Below are 13,634 nucleotides of genomic sequence, written 5' to 3'. Positions count from 1 at the left end.
GATTAAATCCGCCAAACCCATATCCTTTATGTCAAATATCGAATTTAACATGTCCTTGGTAGATTTGATCATTCGATCGTTACTACCCACGATGAGTATATCATCCACATATAAACAAAGAATGGCATAATCGTCTATCGTTTCCTTCACGTAGAAACACTTGTCACTTTCGTTTATATAAAACTCATTGGTTAGCATCACATGGTCAAACATCTCATGCCACTGCTTAGGTGCTTATTTTAAACCATATAACGATTTAACCAATTTACAGACTTTCTTCTCTTGGCCTGGTCTGCAAAACCCTCAGGTTGTTCCATATAGATTTCTTCATCTAACTCACCATTCAAGAAAGCTGTTTTCACATCCATTTGATGAACTTTCAAATTCCGTAATGCGGCTATGACAAGAATCATCCTTATGGAATTTATTCTCGTCACGGGAGAATACGTGTCGAAGTAATCAAGGCCCTCGCGTTTCCTGTAACCCTTAATTACAAGCCTAGCCTTATACTTCTCAATCGAACCATCAGGTTTCAACTTCCGTCTAAAGACCCACTTGGATCCTAAGGGCTTACTATCCGGAGGAAGATAAACCAGTTCCCAAGTGTGATTCTGTAGGATAGAATCCACTTCACTCTTTATAGCCTCTTACCACATTGGTCCTTCCGTAGAAGTCACAGCTTCTACATACGTTCGAGGCTCATTTTCCAATAAACATGTCAGAAAATTCGGTTCTTTTTCTAGTAAACAAGTTAGAATATGCGTATCACATTCTAACACGTAAGTCAGAAAATCTGGACCAAAGGATTTTTCAATCCTAACTCGCTTGTTACATCTAGCTTCGAGCTCGGGTTCTATTTCAGACCCTCCACTACCGTTTTCCACAGCCTCGTCGAATGTTCGTTTCGACGTACAAGGTCGCTCACTGGACCTACACGGAAATACATTTTCAAAGAACGATGCATTCCTCGATTCAATTATCATGTTCTTATGTACATCCAGATTATAGGACTCGATTACTAAGAACCGATGCGCACTACTGTTATGTGCATAGCCAATAAAGATACAGTCCACTGTCTTAGGACCTATCTTTATTTTCTTAGGTGTTGGCACCAAAACTTTGGCAAGACACCCTCACACTTTCAGGTACTGGTAGGAAGGTTTCCTACCGTTCCACAGCTCATAAGGAGTCTTATTGAGCTTCTTGCGGAGAACCTTATTTAAAAGGTAATTCCTTGTCAAAACCACTTCACCCCACAAACATTGAGGTTGGCCCGAACTTATCAACATTGCATTCATCATCTCTTTCAATGTGCATTTTTTCCGTTCGGCAACAACATTCGATTGAGGTGCGTAAGGTGTCGTACGCTCGTGTATGATACCTACACTTGCACAGAAGTCACCAATAGGTGCTTCGTACTCACCACCTCGATCGCTTCTAACCTTCTTAATCCTCCGATTAAGTTGGTTTTCCACTTCATTCTTATAAAGAATGAATTTATCAACGGCTCTATCTTTGCTCTTAAGCAAAAGCACATAGCAGTATCTTGTGCTATCGTCGATAAAAGTGATAAGATATTTATTACCACCGCGCGATTGTATTGATCTAAAATCACATACATCGCTATGAACCAACTCAAGTGGTTCCGTTTTCCTTTCAATCGATTTAAAATGAATTTTCGTTTGTTTTGCCTCAACACAAATCTCACATTTGTGCTTATCAACTTGAAATGCATGAATATGGTCCAAGTTAATTAATCTACGTAAAGAATTAAAATTAACATGACCCAGTCTACCATGCCATAAACACGAAGACTCAAGTAAGTAGGTTGAATTAATAACGCTTTTATTAATCGCGGTTATTGCATCGAGCTTAAAAAAACCATCTAGCACATAACCTTGCCTATGTACATTCCTGATTTCGACAAAATAACTTTGTCTGACTCAAACACTAATCGGAACCCATTCTTGTTCAACAATGAACCAGAAACTAAATTTTTTCGTAGCTCCGGTACGTACAAAACGTTGTTCAGAGTCAGCTCTTTCCAGAAGTCATTCTGAGAACCACTTTGCCCATGTCTTTCACAGTAGACTGAGCAAAGTTTCCCATCCACACCTTCCCACAATTAGTCGTCTCGAAGGTAGTAAACAACTTACGGTTGGAACACATATGCCGGGTCGCACCCGTATCAATGAACCATTCCATTTGGTTCGAACCAACCAAGTTTACCTCGGTCACCATTGTCGAGAGGATGATTTCGGACTCATTCTGATTGACCCGCACCATGTTAGATTCATAATTGTAATTCTTCCTCTTAAGTGCTTTACAATTAGTCCACTTGTGGCCCATAATGCCACAATTGAAGCATCTTCCGTAGAATTACTTCTTGAAGTCCTTTCTGCCCAAAGGCAACAAATGGATATCAGATTCCACTTGAAAGGCTTCACTCATGATCGTTTCTTCGTCAACTTGACTTAGGACGATCTCGGAATCAACCATCTTGTATTCAAGTAATCGGCTAGCGACAAACGTTTTTGCCTTAGCGTCATCACTCTTATACTTTAGGTCCAAAGATTCCCACAACGAGTGACACAAACCATTCAAAACATAGTTTAGGCATAGGAAAACCAAATATTTCTAAATCCTTAATATGCAAACAGTTTGAGCGTTAGAGTCATGTTCCTTTCCAGTAGGAACCATCTCGGTCAAGAACCATGACATGCCGAGAATCATTAGGTTGTACAGCATTTTAAGTTGCAACCCTTCGAAATTCAACTCTTTGAATTTCCATGGTCTTTCGACCAATCCACAAGGTACCGTCTCGTGTACCTTCATCGTAGGGATATACCCTTTGATGCCGCCACCGGTCTCCGAACCAAAGTTCACCGGGGCTATGGAATGTGCAACTACGTTGCCGTTCCGACCATTTGAATGTGCAACACAAGCAACATTCACGGTTCCACCACTCGCGGAATCCATCAATTAATCACCAAAAATTAATCGGTTTTAAGATTGTTGGATATTGGTGAATAAATTGATACACAAAAAATATATAAATAAATATATATTTATTCCGAAAAATTGGAATTTAATTTATCCAACCAATTTTGGTACAAAACCAAAATTACATATATATACGACGTATATATATTAACCAAATAGGGATTTGTTTTATCAAAAATAATCCCACCACAACTAGTACGAAACTAGTACAAGGGATTTAATCCTTACAAGATTAATCCCAACACTTTGGTACGAAACCAAGAACAAAAATTATAAGACAGGAAAGGGTTTCTAACCTGAGGTTTTAACCTAACAAGAAGAAAGAAGAAGAAGCAGAAACCCGAGTCGTGTGTACACACGCTCTCCTTAAAACCGATTCGTCACCTCCCAAGGGTGCTAGGAGCGTTGGCGTCAATCTCACAGGATAAAACGGACTACAACTTTGGCGTTCGAGCACTCCAACCCAAAGTCCGGCGAACTAGAACACAAGCTGAGCACTCTGATATTTTACGGAAGATGATGACAGAATTTTTCTTCTTTTGTAAACGAGACGAGAGTTGATAAAAAATAAAAGAATTTTGATAGTTCAAAACTACAAGCCAAAAACATTCTACCAACCACCCTTTCTATTTGTACGAGAAATAGGAATAAATAACATATTCATGACACATTAACCAACATTAATCCAATTTAATAATTGGATAATAACGTTTGAAACGGTCGTATTTATTATCGAAATAATATCAACGATCAGGAACTTAATATCTGATTAATTCGTACCGACCATAACGACCTATTTCAAAATATCTGAGTAACCGAGAAGTCCGTACAAACCTAAAAAGTTAAACGAATTTGGGACCGAAAACCCTACCCATGTGGTGCAAAAGTGCAGCACGAATCAATGCATACGACATTGATTCGTGCCCACGATTTGTGTACATAAGCACGAAAGGAGCTCAACGAATGAGCACGAAATGAGTTCATAACTCCAAGGCACCGAAACGGTGCTCAATCCCAAATTCCACAATTGCAAAGCTACATCCAAAAAGTAGCTTTAAAACTCAAGCAACAACACCATGATTCGTCCAGAGCTACGAATCATGTCCAAAGATGCTAATTTTGATTAGCATCTAAATTTAGGCTTAAGTTTGGACTTCTCTCAAATAGGTTTATTTTGAGAATCAATTTCTCATTCACCTATTATCCATTTTGAGCGTACATTATATCAAATTCTTCGTCTCACTATGAAGAACCTGAATTCACTTTGACCTGACCCAAATCGAAAATGGACCCCACATATATTTACCACAAAATAGTCACTCAAAATGTCATTTTAGCTAAAAATTCTAACATTAAGTTCACCTAAAATTTAATTTAGATAATATTCATTTTCTGAGTTAATATTTAATATATTTTTTTGATGTATTTATTTGAATGAAATTTATATATAGTTTTTACTTTGAAGTCTAATATATGTGAAATTTCAAAATCTGATTTCTGGACAAAAAATTATATTATTATATAACATAACTAAAAATATCTAAATCAATAATCTATTGAGTTTGATCAAAATTTAAAACTTGGTGCATAGTTTAAGTTTTAATTGTGATAATGTGAATAATATCTAACTTTAAGGTTAAGCAAATAAGTTATGTTTATATAAGTAAATGCAAGTAGAAAAGATAGAAAAGATAGAAAAGGGTGATAAGTAAAAGAAGATGATAATGAATGTAATCATATTAATAAATAAATATGTAAGTAGATAATGGTGTAAATGCGGTTGTAGTGATATATAGCTAAATAGATGATAGATATTCTGTCTTGCATTTAGAAAACAATTTTTAAAAGTTCTTTAGTTTTTAAAAAAATTTGAAAGTTCTTTCCATTTTTAAAATAAAAAATTGTGCTAGCAAACAATATTTCTATTTTTATTCTCCAATTAATATATGGGCCTAATATTTCCTTTAAAGAAAATTAGATGTATATATCTTAATTATAATAAAGCCATATGGTCTTGTGAAAATTAAATATTGATATTAATGGTTAAATGTTGATATTAACAACATTTAATTTTCACAAGACCATATGGCTTTAAGAAGCATGTATGCACACCACACGTGCAACCCCAAAGTCCATAAGTTTGAAATTAATATATAGCATAGCTAGGCCAATAGTTATGTTGTGCAACTGTGTGCACCATGCATGGTAAACACGGTTGCAAAACGACGTCGTTTTGACTAAATACGCGTGTCCCATTTAAACAAAAAAATTCTGTTTCGATTCCCCTCAACAGCATTATGTTGTTCATTCATTGTGGATTTTTAGTTCATTCATTGTGGATATTTAGTTCATTCATTCTGGATTTTGTGTTATTTATTCACTGTGGATATATAGTTATGAATTTGTGGATATATAGTTATGAATTTGTGGATATATAATTCAAATTATGCACAAAAAATGCTATTGCCGGGAAGCGAACCTGGATTTAAAAAAAAAAAAAAAAAAAAAAAAAAAAACGGGACGCGCGTTTTTAGTCAAAAGGACGTCGTTTTTGCAACCATGTGCACCATACATGGTGCACACGGGTTGCACAGCATAATTTGCGTAGCTATGCGGCCTAATATTTAAGATTGTTGAAGTGCATATCGAGGACTACGGAGACAAAGATGCGTTATTCGTGGATTCATTGGATACTATCCAACAACACTCTCCAACTTAATTGACGTGAAGTAGGCTTAGTAACATTAAGGTTATATTCTCGAATTATTAGTTCGCATCTTTTATTGATTACACACTTAATTCGATAGTATTTGGAAGAAAAAATCAAAGTTCGAACTAAGATTGTGATTGTTTGGTCTTTAAAGGTCAATTGTATGTTGCTACATCTAGAGTTAGAAATATCAAAGGTCTAAAAATTTTGATCCTTGGTGACTCTAAAATTGTAATTCAATTACTATTGTAGTTTATTAAGTTCTTAAAAATTTGTAATATTAAATACTATGTACTAAATTTTTAATATAGTTTAAGATTTGTAGTAATCACCCACATTAAATATTATTTTAATTGTAAATATATTTATGTTCATAATTTTATCATAGGAATTCACACATAATAATTATTAAATAACAAAAATTTTATATATGAATAAGCCTCATATAGGGTATATTTTTATAACATATTTTCCGTGCATCGCACGGGACAAATACTAGTATATTAATAAACATTAAAGTTGTGCTAAATGACTAGAAATTTTGGAGAAATGAAGAATCCCCAAGTATTGTTATACATGTAAATGGGAGTGGTATAGGATATGTTATTTCTTACTCTCTGATATCCGCTTTATTGTAGGCGTATGATTCATCACTTAACGAAAACTTGACTCGAATTATTTACGTTTTAAATTTTGTAATATTTAATTTGATTTTATTACATAAAATTTATATATTTAGAAACTAAACTAAATTACTATTAAACACACACATTCAAGCATCTTGTGTTTAGATGGTACCTATGTAGCTCTTCTTGAAGGAAGATCATAAGATCAAATACAAATGGTAGGGTATTGACTTTTTGGGGTGCAATAGATTGAGAAAATATAGAACATATATTATCTTGTAATAAATTCAACAGTACTCAAAAAAATTAAAACACACGCACACACATGCACATAAGAAAACATTAAAGAAATTAAGAGGAAGAGAGAGTTGATTTGGCTCATGAATAATAAACATGATAGATAAAAACCCAATAGGATAGCTCAAGTGGCAAATGAGCTCTCTTTGTGGGGGAGAATTCTGGGATAACCTGGGTACGGTTCTAATAAGCGACGATTCCCTTTGGGCCAGCTTCTATGCCTCTCGAAGCGAACTGGGTGGACTTGGACCGTTAAACGGACAGAGAAAGACCCGGACCACAATGTGGTTTACACCCAAAAAAAAAATAAACATGATAGATAAAATGAGTCGGATGGAATATATTGGTTGTCTTGGTCCTTTGTATGGAAGCTAAGGTTCGTTCCCTTGTAGTTGGTAATCTTATATTATGGACCATGATCCATTTTGTAAAGTGTACCATCTAACTCTATAATAAAGCAAGAAGTTTTGCCAATCATTGTTTCCCGCCCATTTGAAACTACGCCATTTTGCTTTAGTATTGTTCCATGATCGAATTGCTTATTCATTGTGCGCGTGTAAGTTGATTCTACATTGGTAATATGCCTAGCCGTTCTTATTATTATACAATCCTTGGTTCCCAAGGAGTTCAATTAATGTAGAACTCTTGGTATTGTAAACAAGTTGATTAATATTAATATCAAAGCATAATGAACTGATCCGGCCTACAAGAAAGAATCTTATATATTACATAGATTACATAGAATATGCAGAGTTGCAATTTTCAAATTGACATTAATTGAGATGTGCGATTTCCAAAACATTGGCTCCTGGTATCTTCGTTTTTTTGAATTTTCAATATGTATAAATACCCGGCTTCTTCATGCCAAAACACTTCGCAAAATCAGATCACTTTACTACCTTTTCGAAAGCATTTTTGGGTGTTTCAACATGCCTTCCATGTTCATTGCTGTCAAGAACATAAAGACGGAACACCAGCTCCGGGCAATCAGAGTGAGAGTAGTACGTGTCTATGAAGTTCCTGAGAAAAGGGGAGAGGGGCAGGCCAGTAAGAGCATGGAAGTATTGTTCCATGATGAAGAGGTACTTTTATCTATTTGCCAATCTGATTTTATCTACTACTTTCATGCCATGTTATCTAATTTTTTTTGTTGTCTATAATTTTTTTCTATTGTATTCGCAGGGAGACTACATTCATGCGAGTATTATTAAAAAAGACATTGGAAAGTATAGAGATACAATAAAGGAAGGGAAAGTGTTTGAAATCAAGAACTTCATGGCTTCTACAAACTACTATGTCTACAAGATTACAGAGCATGGTTTCATGCTTAAATTCAACTACAGAACACAAGTGAAGGAAATACATTCTAATGGCTTTCCATGCAAAATGTTTAGACTAAAGAGTTTTTTGGCTTTGAAAGATCCTGATGATGTGAATGACAAGGAACTGATTGGTACTAACTTTACCTTTCCTAACTGCTAATATCTTTTTTATTATACTTTCAGTACTTCTTTCTAATATTTTGTTCATTTTGCAGATGTTATTGGAAGGGTAATTGAGATTTACAATCCTGTGGACAAGATTATAGGGGGAAAGGCCACCAAACTAATCGACTTTCAAATTGAAGACAATGCGTAAGTTTTTGAAAATGAACTTTGATTACATTAGAAAATGATGCAGTGGTTTTTTTTAATACTTTTCTGTTTTTTTCTGTTTCTAATCCAGTGAGAACACCATGATGTGTTCACTCTGGAATGAGCATGTATCTTCCCTTATGCCTTTTTACAATAGTGATTCGAAAGAACCACTGATTGTTGTCATTCAATGCTGTAGGGCTAAAGTTGTGGGTGGTGAGTTTCTCTATTGTTTTCTGTTCTAATCTATTGATCAATCCACCTTTTTGCTTTTTATTATGGATTGTTTAAACACATGATCCTCTATTTTCTAAAAACATAGTATCTATAAATAAGTGCATCTAATCTATTGATGTATCCAAGTCCCTTTTATTGAACCGTACCCAGGTTATCCCAGAATTCTCCCCCACAAAGAGAGCTCATTTGATGTATCCAAGTCCCTTTTATTGAACCGTACCCAGGTTATCCCAGAATTCTCCCCCACAAAGAGAGCTCATTTGCCACTTGAGCTATCCTACCTTGAGCTATCCTATCGACTGCACGCCACAACCAAGCCCCAAACAGGCATAATCACTCGAAGCCAAGAGTCCTTAGCCCCTTTCCCTCCCCTTGCCAATCAAGTACCATTTCGTTAAAGAATCCGTCCTATCACTCCAAACCTCGCTCTTGATCCCTCATTACAGACAAACCCGTACAAGGTGGCAACCTTCCTTCCTGTATTACGACCTTGAGACATCGACCCTATCCGCCCCTCGACTTTGAAACCTAGCCCTTGCACTTCTTACACCCCTTTAAACCCAGACCAAGAAAACATAGATATATATATGTATGTATATCTACCTCTAGAACTCGTGCTTAAGGATCAATGAACATTGTACGATGGGTCATCCTATGTATCCAGGATCAATGAACAGTCGAACTGGTGATCCCTTTTCCTTGGCTTTGTTTGATTCTAAGATTTTCGTTTGATCTTCTCTTCCCGTGTCGAAGTCCCCTTCGTCTCTATGGCTTCCAGGGGAATTCTCGTGATGGTTTCCGTGCACGTTCCCCTCGGATGTCCAGAAGTATGGACCCAGTCGGTTTAGTGGGTCAAACCCCTAGGTCTTGACTCCTAATCCTTGCCGAGGGTTCTTAAGGGTAAGGGGGGTCTCGGGTTAGTCTTTCTTGTTCTATTGGGTTTCATCCCTTCCTTGGTGGATGAAATTCTTAGCAAGGCTTTTTGTCCTCCTTGAGGTTCGGCCTGTTGCACCTATTTGACGATGTTTTCTGTAGCGACGGCCCCTGACACATTGAACGTATTTGTTTGCCCGCTCTTGTCAACGCATGGCGTTCTTCGGTGGCGTACGTACAGGCTATGGTTTCTCGTGAAGCCTTCACGGTTTTCGTGTAAGGGTGGGGTGATACGTATTCGTAACCTCCACCTACTTCGCCGATTCCTATCTAACAACTTATTTTAATATTGAATCAATGAATGTCGGTTCTTCACGCCCCTGGGCAGGGTAAGGGCCTTATGCTGCTCTACGGTTTTTAACAGGGTTTCCAAGGGTTTGGGTTAAGCGCAACAAAGGGTGAGCAAGGTCATGACGGTTGCGAATTTGCTCTTAAGGTAATTAAGGATTCGGGGTGGGAGTTTTCAACAAATAGGGGTATCAAGATGCTGGGGTTTCAGGGCGGATGATATTTTAAATTGGGGTGGTGGGGTCGCAAGGTGTCGCGATATACTTACCTTGCACCCAAGGATTCGACTAATGGTGCCGTTCCTTAGCTACTTTAATAGGTGTCCTAGTTCTCCTTCCTGTTTGTTGTAGCCGCAACCCGGGTTTGCCGAGATAAGGCAACTTGTCGGAAGGTGCATGTCATTTGTCTGACTTAGGGGTTATCGTGGTTACCCTGGGTTGGTGCGTATTGCAGTCCGTCCCTTTTAGCAGTCCTGACTGTAACGCCTCTTCTTAGTAGTCATCCAAATCTTCCTTTTCTTTGGTCAGGGTCCTTGTCAAGTCTTTTGACGGGAGTTAGGACGAGGCGATTTATCGGGTAAGTGTACGTTACCCAGTTGTGGAAGTAACCTTATCTATTCGTACCCTTACCTGGTGTGGTAAGCGTAGGGGGAGGTTCTTTAAGTTAGAGAGGGATGAAGTGAGGGGAGGTTATGTGTAGGTTTCACAATCTCACTGCGCGTCCTAAGATTCCTGGATCCTATGTTCCTAAGCACCTAGAGTTCAAGCCTAGTGTCCTAAAGTCCGGTCTTAAGAGTCTTATCCTAGGGTCAAACTTAAGCTCTGATACCAACTGTAACACCCCAGATTTTCAAGACATTTAAAACTTATAATAAAGGTAGAATCTTATTAAATCCCAAGATATAAATACAAGCGTTCGGGGTGCTAAGCCACACCTGGGCGAGAGAACCCAAGTGCACAGGCTAACTAACTAATATCCTCAAAGCGTAAATACGTAAACGTGGCACGCAGGCCAAAAGGGAAACTATCTACTTCTAAGTTCTAGCGCACTCCAGTGACTTAATCTTCTTTGCCTGAAAGCCAAATATATCTGTTCAGCGAGAGATGCTGGTAACTCACTCCAACGCGTTGAAATACAATACATATAGAGATATATATAGATATACGAAAACCATTTTGAGCATGAAGATATATCCTACGAACTCTAGCTTTAAAACCGGGAATGACTCGACAGATAAGGCCAAACACAAGCAACAGTTATAACGAGCATATGCAGTTCACAACAGATAAGGCAGATAAGGCAAAGCATAAACAATGATCATAACCCAACATGAACAATCCCCAATATAAATCCCATAGTCACATCCCCCAAGACACTCGTAATCACAACTCGTCCCTGTCACAACACATAACACACTTTGTTGGCGCCACAGGACCAATCGCATGCCCATACATGAGGGTCAGCGCATATAGCTCTGACACGGTCCCGCAGCACCCTGCCCCGTATCGCAACACGGAGGGGTCGATCGCAACCGACCGATGAACCGCAGCTCATCATAGTGTTTGATCGCAACCAAACAGTGGACCGCAGCCCAAGAGAATGTCATCTGACCGCAGCCAGGAAAAAAGGACGAACCGCAGCTCGTATAGAAACGTTTGATCGCAACCAAACGGTGGACCGCAGCCCAAGAGTATCAATCTGACCGCAGCCAGCTTCTGAACCGCAGCTCAGGATAACCAATCCGATCGCAACCGAATAGGGGTAACACACACACATAACACATAGCAAGCACATGCAACCCACATTACACATTAGGAAGGGGGAGAAAACGTATAACAAAACCTATGCGTGATCCATCACATACTAAGAATAGTCCTAAGGGATTCATACTTCTACCGCCTAGGTCAACGGGGTACCAATTCAACTAGCATGCAATATAATAGACTCATAAACCTACGAACGGTACCCGAAACATCAAACTAGACATAGGCACGATAAACGGAGTCCGTTGGGACACCACGGGAAACGGGAGAACATCAAACGGGGAAGCCGGGATCCCAAGGTGGGATAATTTCCAGCGGGTAGCCGGTGGGTGGGGGGCCACCCGCCGACTGCCCGCCGGACTTTACTGTTCCGGGCAGCGGGTCGCCGGCGGGCAGCTGCCCGCCCGCAGGCCACCCGCTGCCGGGCGGTGTTTCACGGCCGTGGGTAGGTGGCGGGTCCCCTACCCCCCACTGACTCTTTTCACACACTTTACGCCCCGGGAACCGTTGTGGAACCCGAAACCATGCTTAGACACTTTACAACGCAATTAACGACAACACGTAGACAATTAACGAATCAAATACAAGAAACGAACGGCACATAACCTATCATGCTTTTCTAAATATAATCAACACCCAAACATGCGATTTCCCCACCCGATAATCCAAGAGTAAGATCATACGATACAACCTAGGGTTCTAATCACTTTTATATCAACAAGAATACGGTTCGTCTTCTAATTGCAAGATTCGGTAAGAATAACACATAAACATCAAGAGCATCACACAATTATCAAGAACAACACATAATCATCAAGAACTTCATATAATCATCAAGAATCTCCCAATATCAAGATTATCAAGATCCCCCATGGGATCATCGCATCAATTACCAATAATAATCATCATAACTCGCCAATATACAATAATATGGGGAAACCCTAAGGGGAATTATAACTATTAAAATAGGTTTTGTTGAGACATGGGTTACCTCTTAGCCTTAATTAATTCCTTGGCTATGAAGGATCTTTCTTTAAGCTTTCTTGATTTCTTGATTTCTCCTAAGGGGACTCTTGGAGCTCTTTGGGTGGTGAGAGATTATTATGGTGGGGATTCTAGATGCCTCCTAAGTTTCCTATTTATATATTTAAGACTCCTAGTTAGGGCCTGAATGGTATGGGTTTACTAATTCTATTCCTTATAGGGCTAGGGCTTGTTTTAGGGATAAGGGTCCATGGTCCATAGTGGACCATATTAATTAAAGAGGATCCTAATCATAATCTGAATAGTAAAAGGCCTACTTCCTTTATTCCTAACAGGCTTAAGATTCTTATTCGGGCAAGGGTCCACGGTTCATGGTGGACCTTACTAATTAATTAAAGGTAAACCTAACTTAATTAAATCATATTTAATTATTATTAACGGGATTAATTAAATAATTAATCCGGGATTGAAGGCCGTAACACGGGGTGTTACATCTACATTTGATGAAGATGGTTACCCGGTATATAGAAGGAGAGACAATGGCAGTGTAGTTACAAAGAACGAGATCGCCTTGGACAACTGGTATGTGGTACCGCACAATAGATATTTATTGCTCAAGTACAAGGCTCACATAAATGTCGAGTGGTGCAACCAGTCACGGTCAATCAAGTACCTGTTCAAGTATGTTAACAAGGGTCATGATCGGGTAACCGCCGAATTTTACAAAACAGGCAATGATGACGAGAATGGCAAAGCAATAGATGAGATAAATATATACTATGACTGTAGGTACATATCCCCGTGTGGAGCGGTTTGGCGTCTGTTTGGTTTTTATATACAACTCCGGGCGCCTTCAGTGGAAAGGTTAAGCTTTCACCTTCCTAATCAACAGAGTGTGATATTTGCAGATGATGATGCTGTTGAGAACATTGTGAATAGACCTACGATAGCACAGAGCATGTTTTTGGAATGGTTTGAAGCAAATAAGACATACCCCGATGCGAGAGAACTTACTTATGTTGAGATGCCAACACGATTCCTTTGGAAGAAAGACCTTAGAAAATGGCAGCCACGAAAGAAAGGGTTCTCAATAGGACGTATATTCTATGTCCCGCCAGCTACTGGTGAAATTTTCTATTTGAGGTGTTTGCTGAACAAA

This window comes from Ipomoea nil, unplaced genomic scaffold, assembly GCF_001879475.1.
Source record: "Ipomoea nil cultivar Tokyo-kokei standard unplaced genomic scaffold, Asagao_1.1 scaffold3162, whole genome shotgun sequence".
Classification (NCBI taxonomy): domain Eukaryota; kingdom Viridiplantae; phylum Streptophyta; class Magnoliopsida; order Solanales; family Convolvulaceae; genus Ipomoea; species Ipomoea nil.
Note: the sequence above shows the minus strand (reverse complement) of the source record.